We start from the raw sequence: 17,890 nt of genomic DNA on the forward strand, positions 1-17,890 counted from the left end.
ATGTAAAAATTGTATTTTATCATAGCTGGTCGTACAGTTTTTGAATGTGAATGAATTTACAATAAAAATGTCTAATATTCTGCTATCATAAAATACACATGGAAATTACTAAATATGATAAAGTATGCATCAAGTACAATAAAGTATGCCTGCTCCCCCATATCCTCCTAACACTTTGAGGGTCTTGATTTCCTGCTTGCTCTTTTGATTTAGACATGTGGTTTCACCTTTCATTCAGCTGGCCCAAGATCTATGCTAGAGAAACCTCATTTTCAATACTCTATTACCAGTATCCAGGAAACTGGGGCTCTGACCACTGCCCCAATGCTAATTAGCTATGTGACTAGATGTCAGTCAATTGACCTCCCTGGAACTTGGTTCTCTCCACGTAATGTCCTCATATCTATATTTAGTAGTGGAGATAGTATCCCCCCAAATGCTGAGATAATAAATTAATTCCTGCATTTGTGACTCATATGAGTGTAGAGTGTAAATGAGCAATAGCTCTGAACAAACATTGTTGTCACCATCACCCCAGAATGGTTTTTATTTCAAATTTTATCTACAGCACCATTTCAACTTTTGAGGCTTTTTCACTAATGCTGCGACTACGGTAGAAACAAAGAGCCCTCAGCTTAAGCTAACAATCAGATCCTAGAGAAAGTAACAGTGAGGACTCACAGAATGATGACTCTGATATTTGGTTCACATTTTGAGGTCTCTCTCCATCAGCTACTTTCCAAGAATATAATCAAATAACAGTAGGCTATTAATTTTTCTCAAAGTCTCTTTTATCTCTGCTCTCAGACAAGCATCATTATTGATGCCACAGAGCCTCTACCCAGGTGCACCAATGTACTTTGGAAAGAAGAAAAAGCACAAAATGAGGTGAAAGCCAAGGAAATAGCTGCTAACATAGCAATATTATCTAATCAGCTCTTTATGCAAAGCCATCATTTCACATTATGTTCTGGGAGAACTGAAAATTTCTTTGAATTTTACCTTTTAAATTATGAGATGTAATGTTTTGCATTTTATAAATTCAATGAGATTTTATTAATATAGATTTGTCTAAGTTCAACTTTTATGACTTGGCATGAACTAGGATGGGGTCTGCATTTCCAGTGTCTATATGACAAAAAATTCTTAGGAAAACAATATAAAGGGCATGCAGATCTATTTCTTTCCTTTTGTCCTTCCCTCTTTCCTTCTTCTTCCCTCCCTCCCCTCCCCTTTTCTGCCTCCCTCCCTTCCCTTTCTCCTCCCTCTTTTCCTTCCTTTCCTTCCTTCCTTCCTACCATCTTTCTCTCCTTCCTTTTTTCTTTCATCTGCTGCTTTAGATTTATCCACACCAACTGCACTACCAATTTAATTTGGGAATCTAAATTTAGAGAACAAAACATATGCGAAGAGTTTCTTCTTCCAAAAAGAGAGGGTAGATGCCAAAAGGTACTGGTCAGATTCAAAGCAAGACCCTTCACTCTTAGCCCATTTATTCTTCCCTTCTCCCATTTCCCAAATCTCTCTACCAGACCTTCATTCTGGCTCTCCCACAATGTCTTTAACCTTAGATGTCTTCAATAATTTAAAACTGTTCACTATGGTATGACTTTTCTTGTCTTACTCATGAGCATGATGATGATCAACTTCTTTCAGTTAAAAGCAATTCAGGCCCAGTGTAATAAATTTCTTGTACAGTGATCATGGGAGTTACCAAGTCTCTTAGCCTTGACTTCAGAGATGTGAATGACTCGTAAGAGCAGGGTTAGAGGGCAGCAATCTTGTGTCAATTTTTAACTCCTTCTGTATATAGCAGCAGTAATTATTGTGTGAGTCGGGAGTGCCAGAACAAATGAGGCTCTGCCAGGATTTAAGTTAATAACACCTCTAATTTCCATGGATAAATACAATTGATGGAGAAAAAACAGGGTTTATACCTTATATGGTAAAGTTTACTTTTGGAATGGAATGAATAGACTATCCCACATCTCTTTTTTGGCACTTCCTTTTTCCTGATTCCAAAAGCAAGGTGCAAAAGATTTTGATTTGTTAATATTTAGAATTGCAAAATGACTCATATGCTTTCCATATACCACCCACCACTGCACAAATTATATTTGGCAGAAAAAAGAAACTAATAATAAGGAACCCATGATTTAATACGTCATGAACCCATGATTTAATACAGAAAAGTACAGATATAAAGAAACTTGAGTTGTGAGTGGTTCCATTTTCTTCACTGATTGTGCTGTCATGATGGGAAGTAGTTTTGTTGCTCAATGTAATACAGTGGCTCAAAGTGGGATATGAACACTTTGCATGTCCTCACATTTTTGTTGTTGTTGTTTGGTACCAGGGATCCAACTCGGGACCTTGTGCTTGTGAGGCAGGTGACGAAACCACTGCGCTAAATCCCTAGCCCTCACATTTTTTATGTTAAGCAGGAGCTTGAATAGTATTTTAATGATAAATACATGTGACCTTTATTTTATGAAACGATATCAAAAATATATATATAGTATACTGAGTGTTGTGTGACTATAAGCATTTTCAGGTGCTTCTCACATTTCACATGAAGTCTAATGAGTCCTGCTCTCTAAAACCATTATCTCAGTGCTACTTATGATGTAGTGAGAGGTTGGTCAATTTTAGAAATCTGTCCAGGGGATATACACTAGGATAGCAGTGGGGGAACAGCTGCAAGTGAACAAACAAGGCTGCTTCCGATGGTAGTTAAATGTCAGGACCCTGGTGTCTATAGCAGAAAGGGTGGGACCTAACAGAGTCTCTCACTTGTGTTCCCACCTTGTTCTAGCCTTGGTCACCTCTCACTTGCTCTTCAGCAGTATTTCCTCTGGATCTAGTTTTCCTCCCATGTGTTTTCCAATAACCCTTTGAAAGCATGGGGCCCTGGGTCAATGGCTTGTCACAGCTTGTGCAAATCATTAGCATAGAATTCCAGAATCTCATCAATATGCAAACTCTATTTTCAAGGGACTACAAAGAAAAACAGGAGTGGGGGAGGCAGTGTGAAGAGATGAACTGATGAAAGTGCTACATTAAAACGGAGAGGATGGTTTCTAGATTACCCACAGCTACGTGGGAAATCAACCTCTCTCCACCCTCACTAGCTCTTCTTGGTGTTTGACAAGTAATGTGTCTTCAGGAAAATACGTGAAGGCTTCACCCTTCTGCAATGAGCATCTGTCCCTGGTTCAGCCTACACAGGCCGTGTCTTTGGTAGCCCTTGCCTGATCCCGTCTCCCGGGATGTTTCTCTTCATACTCTCCTGGGATGCTTCAGAATGGTGATGTGTGGAGCATGGCAGCTCTACACAGGACACACAGGAACATCTCAGAACATATCTCTTCTGAGACTGGAAATAGCAAAGGCACCCTAGGCCCGACAAATGCCCGAGTCAAGGCTCTCTTTTTCCAGTGATCCTTGAGGAAGACAAGGTCATATGTGACTTATCATTGTTCATGGGCAGGAAGATTTCTAATCCTACAGATTTGTTTCCATGATTGCTACTGATGATTGCTACTTCTCCCCGACAACAAAACACTGATATAAACTCATTCCCTTGATATCCAACTTTAAGAAAACAACTCAAGATTTCTTCAGATTTCCTTGGCTCAGTGAGAAAGAATTTCAATTGAATGAGAGTTTGAAGATTAAGTTAACCTTCTTTAATTGCATAGGGCTTTAATTGAATGAATCCATGTGTTTTTTTTCTGGGCAATGGGAATAATTGTTTTACCAATAAACAAACATAATGCTTACATGAATGCAGTATGGAAAAGACAGGATGGGATTCCAGAATTATCTAGTTTAGAGCCCAGAATAAAATATTTGGAGATTATATTGTAAGCAATTAGACATAAAGTTACTCATCCATTCCATACATATTTATTGAGGTCCTCCTGAAAGGTACTGTTTTGGCTGTTTGTCTACACCAGTAAGCAAAATAGAATAAATCTCTGTCTTATGCCTTCAATTTATATTTTAATTTGGAGAGAAAAACAATAAACTATAAACATGATATATAAGTAAATAATATAATTTATTAGAAGGTCTTACATACTATAGTAAAATAAAAAGTAGAGCAGGATAAGAGGAGAAGTGTGGGAGAATATGCAAGAAGAGGGTGCAGGATTGTACAACAATTCTTAAGGAATTGCTTACCAGGTGCTACTCAATATTCCTTCTAACTACTAAAGAAGTGGTGTATTATTCCAGGTCCTCCTAGAGCAAGCCATGAGAAAACCATGATGTAAGTTTGAGGTCAACAGAAGGCCAAAAGGAAGTAGACAAATCGAATGAAGGTGTCTTAGGTCGTGATGCAGTTGTAAGAGGCCCAGCAAGGCCTCCGGGAGTCATCTGGCTGAGGAACGGGCCTGTCATAGAAAACACTGCCTCACTCACTCACTGACTGAGAGAAACACGTGCATGGAAAGTTTAGCCTTTGTACAAGTACAGCGATGTGTTTCAGAGGAGAGCAGCTGGAGCTATCAGTCAACTACTCTCTCTTACCAGAGACATGAGAGACAGATTCTCATGGCTTCCCCAGTTATACAGTTGACATCTCATGTTTTTATCAGAATGGTATCCCTGTCCCTACCTTTTGTAGTGCAACTCCAATTCCACTAGGAACCAAAGCTCCTCTTCATACAGGCTTTCTACCTTCCTCTCACTTGCTGTTCAGAAGTATTTCCTACCATCTGTCCCTTGGTGGTTCATTCTTTCTTCTTCCCAAGACCAAAAGTGAAAGCATTAGGCTCATCAGCAGTGAAAGAAGAAACTTTACTCCTGCTACCTAGACCTCCCCGTACTACTTCTTGCCTTTATCACTATTTTCTTCAGTTCCATAAATGACACCAGGTTTTTGTTAAATTATTTTTACTTAACTTAATCAGAATCAATTTATGCTGTTTATGAAGAACCCTTACAAAAAGTTATATATGCAGAAAAGCAGAGTTGAGATACACTGGGACGAATATAGAGCTAAGATGACATTGCATAAGGCCAGAGTCCTGTATTCTCTATTTACTTACTGAATATCCTGAGGAAGATCTGTACACCTCACTGCACCATGTTTGCATATTGGATATGAAGCTACTTTTCATGATTCAGAGTTTTGAAAAGACTAATATTAAGGGCTTTGACGTACATTGTACATTTTACTTTTTCATTTATTTTATTTTTTGTTTGTTTTTTGAGAGAAGGTCTTGCTAGGTCGTTCAGGCTGGACTTGAACTCACTATTTAGTCCAGGATGGCCTCAAACTCCAGAAGATCCTCTTGCCTCAGCCTTCTGAGTACTGGGATTACAGGTGTGCACCACCATACACAGCCATTTTGTACATTTGAAATAGTTTAGCTGTACATATAATGCTTTTATTTTTTAGCCATAAAAGGGCACAACCATTATTCAATATATATATATATATATATATATATATATATAAAATTTTGGTACCAGGGATCGAACTCAGGACCTTGCACTTGTGAGGGAATCTTGGAGCCACTGAGCTAAATCCCCAGCCCTATTATTCAATATTAATATTTGCTAAAGTCAGTGATTGTGTAGGGTGGATGTTTGTTGTAATACCCTCTGTAGTACTCTAGAATATTTTGTCTATAATACTCTACCTTTTGTGTATGAATGAAATAATTCATGATTTTTTTAAGTGAAGGAAATACATATCATACATATTCTTTGGAAATCAGAGATTTCACCTTTTCCTTAAACATATAATCTAATGTTCATCTGAAAAATGCAAAATCATTTCAGATTTCTGGAATTAGAAAAGATCTTAGAAATGATAAGAGGGTACTCTTTATAGTAAAGAAGAAAATCCTGAGTTCAGAGTTGTTAAGTAAACTGTCTATGATCAAGATATTAATTGTTGGAAGAGTTGGAACTCAATTCATATGACTGTCACTCTCATGAGCACTCTGCTAAAACAGTGCATTTCTTCATGTTCTTCATAAAACAAATGAAGGAAAAATTATCAAAGAAATTAACAATGTAGTTATAGAATGCTGAGTGGAAAAATTATACTTGCACATATGATTGTTACAATAAGGTAGGAGATATAATAAATTTAGCCTTGATCCAGTTCTTTTTCAAGAAATCAAGTTTAGAATTAGAATCTGCATTTACAAGGTTGGGCAAACCAGGTAAAAGGAATAGAAAATGTGTCCTATGTGAGAAAGCAGAAATGTTGGGCTGAAAATTAGAAATAGATGAAAAAGAATTGAAAAGAAATAGCTAAGAATTGTATGTCAACTCTCCAGTGTATAAATACATGATTACAGCTTTAGGTGACAATTTAGCACTTTCCAAGAATACACAGACAACAGACAGACTGAATGTTTCTTCCATTGTGCAAACTCAACTCGCAACACAGACTAGTGAGTGCGGCGCCAGATTGCCCTGAGTCACAACTTGGCAGGCATGTGAGGCAACACAGTTAGATGTCTTCCACAACTCATTGCTTCTCTCCTAAAAAAGCGCGGACACCTCACCAGCCCTGGAGGCAAAACCCCGCTGCAATTCATACACAGATTCCTCTGGTAAGGCATAATCTCCAACAAGATGAACTCTGCATTGCTTATCAGACACCTGCCCAAGAAAGACATCATTTTATGAAAAGCAAGTTTGTACAGAAAATATTCTCAGCATGTTCCATAGGCTTATCAGCATTATCCTCCAACAGAAAAAAAGGTACATTTTAGTTTAATATGTGTAATTAACATATAAAAATTAAAAGCTCCCCTAAACTGTGAGGGCTCCATCTTGATACTGAACCTAACTGATTTGATTATTTGCCTTCAGAGGTTAGTAAATCCATTTTATAAAGGGCCAGACAGTAAACATTTTTGCCTTTGCAGTTCATATCTCTCTCAACTACTGAACTCAGCTGTTGTAGTGCTAAAGCAGTAATAGATAATGCACAAGCTAATGAGCATGGCTATTTTCCAATGAATCTTCATTTACAAAAAATAGGCATTCTGCCAGGTAGAGACCATAATGTGCCAGCTCCTGATATAGAAGCTGACACATTTCTGTACACTAGAGGTGAATTCTAGATTCTTAGGAGTTTTGACCAAACTCTATTACCAAAGTATTTAAGAAACACTATCTGTTAGTGTATGAACCAGGGGGACTTGCTTCAAATACAATGACAATAGCTTGTGAAAAAGTTCCCAATCAGACAACCCTATTTTCCTAATAAAGACTAATTATTTCCTTTGCTATTGGATAATGAGACTATATTTAATTATTCTTCACCTGAAAAATAGCCATGGCTATCAAAGGCCTAGAGGGATCTCTGAAAGGCTTTTTGTTTTGTTTTAAATTTCCAAATCCATGAATAGGAGGTACTTTGGGAATTATGGCACTGAGTAGGAGCTTTATGAGCTGCATCACAAAGCAAAATGCATGCAAATTTGGAGTCTCTAGGAGTGAAATGGAATTGTTGTTAGTCTGTTCAGAGTCAGGCCAAAGCAATTAGAAGCTAAAAGGTGTGTGAAACTTCTACTCTGGCAATGTCTATCACAGGTGGAGATGAACAGGTATTTTCTGAATCATTGTAGACCTTATGTACAGTGAAACAACCTTAGGTAGTCAGAGACTTTTTTCTTAACATCAAAACACAATCTGAATTTTTACAGTTTCCCATTTAGTACTGTCTTTTCTCAGCAGTGTTAATAAGATTTCTTTTGCTGTTTCAGCTTTCCTGTATTTCTGAAACAGAGTGCTTTCTTTAAGTAGTGGAACATGATGTTTCAAAAGATGGTGAAACCCAAATTGAAGAATTCTGAGAAATAAAGCTTTCTAGAATAATAGTTCTCCTTGTCATAGGGAAAATCAGCTCTCTGGTGATAACTTGGTTGTACTGCCAGTTGGTAGAGATATTCCAAATCATAAATTTTTTTGTCCAAAATATTATTTATACATGGTTAATTATACATATTTGAAAAACAAACACAGACATGAAAACCACGAGCCATGCTGTGGCCATTCCTCCACTCTCACTGAAAGCATACACACTCACATACCTAACAAAGCCAAAGCCAGATTTGGTGGTTTCTGCTGCAGATGAACATTTTGGGGTCTTTCTTGATGCTTCAGTCTTTCTCACTCCTTCCCACAAAACAGATCACTAAATCCTGTCTATTCCAGTAGCTAAACCTCTGAAATTGTTTATGAATAGCTTTCCTCTCCAGTGTACACTGCCACATTTGAGAGAAAACTGGAGCATGTCAAGCTTAGGTGCACATCAGAATCACCTAGGAGGCAGCACGGACTGCCGGGACCTGACACCAGATTTGACTCAGAAGGTCTGATAAATTGCAGGGCCTGATAAGTTGCACTTCTCACAAATCCTATTTAAGCTGGGTCTTCAGATCACACTCTGAGTAGCAAGTTCAGAGTGACCATCATTGCTTATGTGGATTACCTGCCTCACATGGCAGGAAAAATGACCTTTGTAAAATAAAGTATCCTATGTACAATTTTCCTGCTTAAAGTGCTTTAGTTCTCTTAGTTAATTCTCTTCTCTTTCTTTCTTTTTCTCTTTCTCTCTTTCTCTCTTTCTTTCTTTCTTTCTTTCTTTCTTTCTTTCTTTCTTTCTTTCTTTCTTTCTTTCTTTTCTTTCTTTCTTTCTTTTTCTTGAGACAGAGTTTTGCTTTGTAGTTCAGGCTGGCCCTGAACTCACTATGTAGCCCAGGCTGGCCTGGAACTTGCAGCGATCCTCCTGCCTCTGCCTCCCGAGTGCTGGGGTTACAGGCATGCACCACCATGCCTGGCTTCACTTAGTTAATTCTCAGTTCCTGAGCATTGTTTACAAAATCCTGTGCAAGTTGTTCCACTGACCCTTCCATTTGATGCCTGGCTGTCTTAATGCTATACTAGCCTTCTTTCCACTTCTCAAATGAGACCAACTTCTCTAGGACCTTTGCACATGTGGCTGCCATTGTCTAGAATGCTTTCTTTCTCTCCATCAGATAGGTAATTTCTGCTCATCTTCTAAATTCAATTCAAATAAGAGAGAGAGCTGGCTGGAGAAGTGGCTGGGGCCTGTCAATTTCAAGGTTCCAAGGCCTCCTAGATGATTTCAGGGCTTCTTATACAGACTTTCTCCAGGGCTCCCAACAGATATTAGCTAAATTGCCCCAAAGCACACAGTTCATTAAGTGATGGAAACGTTTTTGCCTGGTAAATGTTACTCTAGACCTAAAATCATAACAACCGGCATTTTTGTAGTTCTTGATGTATACTATAGCTTATTTCCTTCATCTACTTCTCTTAACAGCTTTAAGAAGCAAATATCTTTGGCTGGTTTTCATATAAAAGATTATTAAGGGGTTAAGTGTCGAAAATGCCACAGCATGTTAGTGATTGCACAGGACTTGAACACATGTCTTCACACACAAAGGTCATAGGTTTTTTTTCCCATTCTAGCACACTGGGAATTGACAGCAAGTATTTTCTATGATATGATAAGACAATTTTTACTGTATTTTTGTTCTCAAATATGCATCTGAAAGCGTGAATTGATTTGAACATCTTGCCAAGTTGCTAAAGGGATATAAACCAGTTCTTAGAGAGCTCTTTCAGCCTCGAGATGCAATCACATGCCAGAGCTTCTAGGAAGAACAAGATACTTCTTCCTTTCACATTCAGAGTAGTATCATTGTCCATTGTCCCCAACCAGAGCCACAGGAAGCCCTGAGCTGTGTGCAGGTGGCTGACACTGTCTGCATCCTCTGGTGGCTACCTCTCCAGCTACTTTCACCTTGTTTTTTCCTCCTGCTGTGGTCTAGGGAGACATTTGCCTCTCTTGGCTGCTTTCCTTGTTTACTTCCTTTGTGCCCACATTGGCCCAACCTCCCAGAGGCAGCTGTGACAGGCAGGGCCAGGGAAGAGAAGAACAACAGTGAATAACCCTGAATTAAGCTCATGTTCCTGAAAGATGCCTCACAATACTCTGGGCATTTCCCATGGAAACAGATGCCGATTTATCAACCCCTCAGAAAACTCCAGAAGGCCACTCTCTTTATCTGTGTTAAGGCTAAGAACTAAAAGGTGTTCCTTAAGTTGAAAAGAAGAAAATGTCCTAGCAATGGAGCCCATGTCCTGAAAGAAAAAAGGAGGAGAGGGTCGGAGGTATGAGGAAATCTAAAGGAAAGGAAAGCAGAAAGTTGATCAGCTTGAATTGAGTCTTGATGGCTTAAGTAACTTAAGGAGAGGGTGAAGGCCGAAGGTGGGGAGTCACATTCCTTGCAGAAGGCTGAAGCACAAAGCCATAGGCAAGGTAAAACATGAATCATTAAAACAATTGCACAATTAGTCATACTGAAGTATAGGGTATGCTAAAGTGAGAATGACGAGGAATAAAGGGAGAATAAAGGATGGAAAAGACAAAGGACAAGTTTAAAATCATAGATTATAAACTGGGACTAAATTTATGAACGTTTTCCTGGTGAGGGGAACACAGCAGCAGAGGAAAGAATATTCATCAAATGATTATGTTCAGGGCCAGCATCATGGGCAAGGGGCCTGTGCAGTCACCAAGGTTACCTGTGGTCAGAAGGGTCCCATGCTTCCCTTAATTTTCCACTGTGGCTGCCTTAAAGTATTTGGAAATCTTTTAACACAAGAGTCTGTATTTAAAATTTTGAAATGGGTCCTGCAAATAATGTGACTGGTCTTAATAATGTGTGCTGAATAATGGTTCCCTCATTTCGTTGCTCATCAGGTATCTATGTGGATGACATTAAATCTCTACTTTTGATAAGATAAATTTAGGCACAAATAAGCAAAGTTGCTTAACTAAGGAATATGCATACTGAATGGTAGCAGCTTGAGATTCTAGTTTAAGCTTTTCTGGTCTAAGTACTGCTCTCTTCATATAACCTTTCAGAGTTAGTCCAGCCTGAGCATAATAAATGTAGCAGAAGACCTTGGCCAACACTTGCTTCTCAAGTTCAATATCATTTCTTCTTGGCAATGAACATCTCTTGTTTCAAAGGGAATATCTTTAGCTCTAAAGATTCTCAAACATAGGCCTGGGAATTTAGCTCAGTGGTGTCGCTGCCTGCGTCGCAAGTGCAAGGACCCAAGTTTGATCCCCGGTACCAAAAAAAAAAAAAAAAAAGATTCTCAAACATTGAGGTTATAGTTCCTGTCTGGGTCATAATGATGGAATAACGAACAGCCACAAATGAAAGAATAACTTGAGTTCTTTGCGTGATAGTTTGATTGTTGTTCCCCTCACCCCAAAGGGATATGTATAGCAACTAAAAGCTCATCCATCCACTTTCACAGACAGGGGAGGGAGTCATGGGCTTCCTGGGTAGGAACGAAACTTGGGTTTGCCATTGTGTGAGCATGACTTAATGTTGAAGACTACAAGGGGCTGGGAGTCAGACTGCTGAGACTGGGATCCCAGCCATTCCCCTTAAGTTCTCTGTGAATCACTGTCTTTAACTGTGAAATGGGACATCAGTCATATCTGCCTCAGAGAGTTGATGAAAGATTAATTGAAGCAACAACAGAGCACAGAGCTTGACTACGATAAATCCTTAGTAAATATTATTATTATTTTAGGAGGTTGTCTCTACTGAGTCAGGAAGGAGCTCAGGCTGACTTTAAAGAAGTGACAGTGTAGAGGATCTCATAATACAGACCATGAGCCCTGCCTCTCAGCAAGCTAAGCAGTTCCTGCTGAAGGCTTTGGAGCCTGATCTACTTGAATGTCTCTCTATCTCTTTTTTTTCTGACCGTCTTGGCTGGAGAGCCTGGGTCAGCGCAGAGCACTTCAACAACTGAACTTACGTAAAACCTCTAATCATTAATTAAACACTGCCACTTTAACCACGGGCACAGAACAAGAGCAGACTTTCTGACTGAAGGTTCACATATCCAAGAGTAGACAAGGAATGCTGCCTGTTTACTAGTATAAAGCTTGAATACAGGTGAGCAGAAGGAAAAACTGCAGGCAGTCTCCTCACACAGCCTGTGTGTATCACCTTCAGCGTTTTTTCTTTCTGAGCCTTTTGCCTCTTTGCTGTGATCCCTTTAAAATTGTTACTATATTTGCATTTCTGACATTGACCTCATTGTAAAAGACACAGAAAGGAAATATAAAAATATTAATCTCCTATCAAGCCTGAAAAGATATTAAAAAATCTTCATGGGCTGGGGATTTAGTTCAGTGGTGCCATGCCTGCCTTGCAAGCGCACGATTCTGCGTTGCATTCCCAGTACCAAAAAAACCCAAACAAAATTTAAAAAATCTTCACCCAAAATATGAAGAACAATACCTTTTTCTAACTAAGGGCAGGTAAGGCCTTAGGGGAATCAGACTGGGAGAAAGAAACTGAGTAGTAACAAAGATCTGACCTATGATATCTAACACACTGAGTTATAGGAAGCACGGTACCTGTTTGATGGCCCTACAGACTTGATAAAAAGTGCATTTTACAAGGATCAAAATTAAATACATTCTTGCCTGTCTTGCATTCATGCATATACACACACACGGAGTTAACAAATGTGCATCTTCCTATGTAGGGTTGGGGACTGTAACACATTGCTATGTGTTCTTTGGCATTCTTCTTATTAAAAAATGATATCTAAGCCTGGGATGGCAGTGCACACTTGTAATCCCATCACTCTGGAAGGCTGAAGCAGGAGTACTGTAAGTTCAAGCCTAGCATGGGCAACTTAGTGACTTCAGAGAGACTCTACCTCAAAATAAAAAAAATAAAAAAATGCTGGGAAAGTGGTTCAACGTAAAGGTCTTGGGTTCAATGTCAGGTTACATACACACACACACACACACATACACACACACGCGTGCACGATGTGAGAGATAGGATTCCTTCCCAAGAATCTAAATGGATTTGTGAGAGATAGGATTCTTTCCCATGAATCTAAATGGACTTGTGGCTGGTCCAACCAATGTGGTATAGCAGAAGTTACACTATGGATCTTCCTAGATGAGGTCACAAAAAGTCTTGTAGCTTTTGCCTGGTTCATGGCATGTAGACTACCCACAGATTTTCATGCTAAAGAGGCCACGTCTAGGCACTTTAAGTGACTGTTGTAAGTGATCGCCGCCATCTTAGCCCCTTCAAACCAGTGCAACTCTCATCCAAATACATCCACAACCAACCTCTACTAACTCTACATGGAATAATAATCATCTACCCAAGGCTGATCGGAATTCCTGACTCACAGAATTATAAGATAGAATAGCAGCTCTTTTAAGCAACTAGGTTGTAAGGTAGTTTGTTACACAGCAACAGATAACTCTGCTGTGATTCCTTAACCCTACCAGGCTGTTAAATCCATTGCACAGAGAAAAGTTTTCAAAGTCTTACTTGTACAGCTTTTTGAGAAATCAAGTCCTCCTTGGAGTCTTCACAAATATTTCTAAAATTTAGCAGAAATTTCTCCACAAAATATTCCTCTTGGTTTTCAGTGATGAAGAATGGAAGTTCTACATTGTCTTCCAAGCTTGCTTGGGTAAACTCAGTTGCTGCCAATGCCTCTCTGTCCTGCAAGGCGAATGCCCATGGTGCTGTTGACTTTGATAACCTTAAGCCCAGGGAAATCTTTATGAAAAATATTACACTTAACCATGGTACTGCCTTTCTGTTGGCCTGTATTCCGGTGTGAAGGATAGGTGGAAAAATGATCTTGTTTTTACTCAGAAGAGTCTTTTTTGCTCTCTGGTAACCACTCAACTGTAGGATAAAATAGGTTTTATTTTCTATAATCTCAGGCCTACTTTCTCTAATTCTTGTTGGAATAGATGCCTGGCTGGCTTGCTTCATTGTTTTTGAAATGTGGTGAAATTCTATAGCAACTACAAGTTATGCCCATGCTGGGAACTCTCATGTCCACATAAAATATTCATTAAAACTCTACAGTTTGCATGTAAAAAAAGTCCATTCTTGCCATTAATTTATTACATGATTGGGCATGACACCTTTTGCTCTGAAATTTGGCTCTTACATGTAATGACCTGTGTGCAATGTTATAAGCCCATGTTTTAACAGTCAAATTGGAGGAGTCACCTATGTTGCACATTTAAAATGTTAATTTTGAAAATAATCAGACATTCCACAATCCCAAGGCTTTGTCTCTTTTCCTATATTGAGATCCAATTCTAAAGTAACTATGGGGCATAATTAAATATTCTAAAAATATGCTGGAGATTCATATTGAATAATTGAGTATAAAAGAACTAAGAACATCTTATACATAAACAGTATTAGAAATGAAGTAATAGAGATGCAGGACCTGTACACTCAAGAAAAACTTATAAAACCCTGGTAAAACAAATCAAAGAGGACACACAAAAGAATGGAAAGATAGTCCATGCTCATGGATAAGAAAAGTGTATAATGTTAGTGTCCATACTACCAAATGTATATAGATTCAGTGCAATCTCTATCAAAATTCCAATGGCATTCTTCACAGAGATGGAAAAAATACTAGATATCATTCTTAAAAACCCCACAGAACAGCCAAAATAATCAATGTAATTATGAAGCAAAAATAAACAACAGAGTTTGAGGCATCACACTTCCTGATTTAAGTTACATTACAAAACTATAGTAATCAAAATAGTATGGTACCATCATAAAAAGACACATCAACCAATGAAACAGAAAAGACAGTCAAGAGAATAACATAAACATAAATGGTTAACTAATTTTCAGCAATGACACCAAGAAGACCCAATGGGAAAGGACAGTATCTTCAATGGTGCTGAAAAAGCTTTATGTTTACATATGCAAGAGAGTGAAATTAGACACTTGTCTTGTACTATGCACAAAAAATCAATTCCAAATGAATGAAAGACTTAAATTTATATTTAATTTTTTTAAATTTCTAGAAGAAATATAAGACTTGTCTTTGGACTCAGCAATGATCACAACAAAAACTTAAATTATAGAAGTAGAAATTAATAACTAGGACTACATCAAACTAAAATGTTCTGCACAGACAAACAAAATGAACAGGCAAACTATTGACTGGGGAAAATCTCTGCAAACCATAAATCAGATAAAAGGTATTGTAAAAGACTTATACTACACTTGATCTTAGCCAAAAGGCCGAGAAGCAATTGTAAAAGACTTATAAACAACTCATATAACTCAGTTAAAAGTTGGCAATGGACTTGAACAGACATTTCTCCAAAGATGAGATAAAATCACCAACAGGTAAATCAAAAGAGGATCAACATCACTAATAATTGGGAAATGAAAATCTAAACAATCATAATATACCACCTCACATTTATTAGATAGCTATTATCAAAAAGATAGGAAATGGGTCAGGGATTTAGCTCAGTGGTTCAGTCTCCTGCTTTGCAAGCGCAAGGTCCTCAGTTCTATTCCTGGTCCCCCCTCCAAAAAAAAGGTATTGGTCCCTAATTTTACCTTTCCATGGGATGGCATCTGGCAACAGCATTCACTGTGTTTTTTATCAGATCTCATAAAGACACTTATGAAACAGGACTTCCAGAACTGCCTCAGAAAGTATCAAGAGCAATGAAATAAGTATGTTCAAGGCAAAGGGGAGTATTTTGAGGGACATTAATCTTTTACTGTAGTAATTAAAAAAATTTTAAAAAATATTCACCGTATATTTTGATCATATCCACTGCATATTTTGACTACATCTCATAACATCATGTGCTTCTGCAATTACAAATTTAAATTTAAAAGTGAAATAATGTTTCTTACTATAATATCTGTTATAAGCAGCTCATAATAAAACAGGAGCTCCATGAAGAAATTTGCTTTTTAAAAATCTTTTATCATGAGCTGACCCTATAAGAAGTCGATATACTTGGTTCAGTTTATGTGTAAAATTGAGCAAGATATCTTACCTAATTCACCAATTGGGTAATCTTCCTAGCAGTGGATTTAGGTTATTTTAGGTGGTACATATAAGTATCTTACATTTTAATATATATGTATCAGTTAAAATGTATATTTAAAGTAAAAATATCAAACCTGGCATTAGCATTTTGATAGACATGGATAAGATAACTCATGAATAAAATGTTCCCTTCTCTCTCTCTCTCTCTCTCTCTCTCCTTCTCTCTCTCTTCTCCCCTTTTCTATCTATATCTCCAAATTTTTCCTCTTTCTGCATCTATCTCAACTGAAAGGACATTCTTTACCTTCCTGGTTTCAGCCCTCTCTCCACACTCCCACACTTTTTTAAAATTTATAAACTACTTAGTACTTCTATCACAGATTTGCATCTGAATACACATCTAGCTAGGGAGTGTGATGATATTCTCTCCTTAGGGAAGCATTTTCCTTAAAATGTTTTTAAAATTGATAAAAAGAAAGAAGGGGGAGAGAGAGAAAGAGAGAAAAAATAAAGGGAGAAAGAAGGCAGGAAAAAAGGCAGGAAGGAAGGGAGGGAAGCAGGAAACAGATTCAGAATTTTTAGGATAGGGTATTTTACCATACCACCAGATAATTAAATAAAGCAATAACAAATATATCAGTGGGTGAAAAAAATGAGTAAGGGAGAATAGCTGGGGCAATACATTGGAGACTGTGATGTGACACATAGACCTGTGCTTAAATCATTTTTCTGCTTTACAGTTTCCTCATCTGTAAATGGAAAAAGTCATCTTTATTTTAAAGGTATTCAGAAAATTAAATAAAATAACATACAGGCAGCGTGACATAATCACTTGGTTTTATTATAACTTAGATTTCATGATAAATGTGATCATTATGTACAGTAAATGTGTAGCAGTAAAATTTTTAAAAAAGAATGTATATCTATTTATGATTGCCTTCTGTTTAGTTATTGTCTTTTTCCATATAGAATAGTGTTTTAGTTTTCTTTCAATTTATTTAAGTAAAAATAAGCCAATCTAAAAAAAGAAAAACATTAGGTAAGCAACAGATCAGAAGGCATGTGCAAACAGCAAACCTTGAATGTGACATGAAAATGCATAAGTGTGTGAGTTAAAAGAGTTGTCCATAATCCCATCAAACCAAGATTTTGTTTTTATAACAAATACCTGTATTTATCTTTACTATTTAGCAATAAAAATCATCATAATAAAACTTTCCTACCCATCCCCAGTATTCTCAGAAAATCAATATATATGTATGTATTATTAATGAGTAACTAACATTACAGTGAAATGAAGTTACCCCTGACAACGTATATCTCAGCAAGAAATGCTCAGGTATGACCAACTGGGGCAGAATAAACAAAGCAGTTGGGTAACTGGGCCCACATGAAAAATCACTGCAAAAGCCTCTGCTCCAAGAATAGAGCCCAGGGAGATACACTGTATTAAGGCCAAATACTGTGAGGCAATGACAAGATTTACTGAAATGGTGAACTTCTGGACAACGTAAAGTTCTGTCCTCCTTCTCTTACACTGCGGTTTTATTTTTAGAAATTCAGTGGGAAATTAAAGCCTTCCCTAAAAAAATGTGCACCAAGTTCTGAGTTCAGGCAATTAGAAACCAATGTTTAACTTTCTGAAAAGTCTGACAGGGTATTAGAACATCATGCAACACACTGGACAATTCTTCGGTTGCATGACCATCCCACACTACAGGAAACTTAGCATCTCTGACTCTTGCTCACTAAATAAGGGAACAGCATGCTCTCTAATGAATCAAATAACCCCAGAGATTTGCAAAGTAGCCAGGGAAGTGGCACTATCTCCATTTCCACAGAAAACACAGTGGTTTCAGGGCAACAACCTTGGAGTGAACAAGAATGTTTACACATAATGGGTTCTTTATTTACTGGTTTATAATTCTGAGCAAGTGACTTAACTCCTATCTATTGTGTGTGTAACTACGTGTTTTAG

General features: G+C 37.8%; 1 protein-coding gene and 1 pseudogene across 2 annotated transcripts in view; both read right to left on the bottom strand.

Annotated features, from left to right (window-relative positions):
- Positions 1-17,890, bottom strand: part of Kcnh8 (potassium voltage-gated channel subfamily H member 8) — a 347,961-nt gene that overhangs the window by 212,062 nt on the left and 118,009 nt on the right. The window lies entirely within an intron of this gene.
- On the bottom strand, positions 15,016-15,152 carry LOC147826445 (U2 spliceosomal RNA; annotated as a pseudogene).

This window comes from Heterocephalus glaber, unplaced genomic scaffold (assembly GCF_053883595.1).
Source record: "Heterocephalus glaber isolate CG9 unplaced genomic scaffold, H.glaber_assembly_v1.0 deba00001472, whole genome shotgun sequence".
NCBI lineage: Eukaryota > Metazoa > Chordata > Mammalia > Rodentia > Bathyergidae > Heterocephalus > Heterocephalus glaber.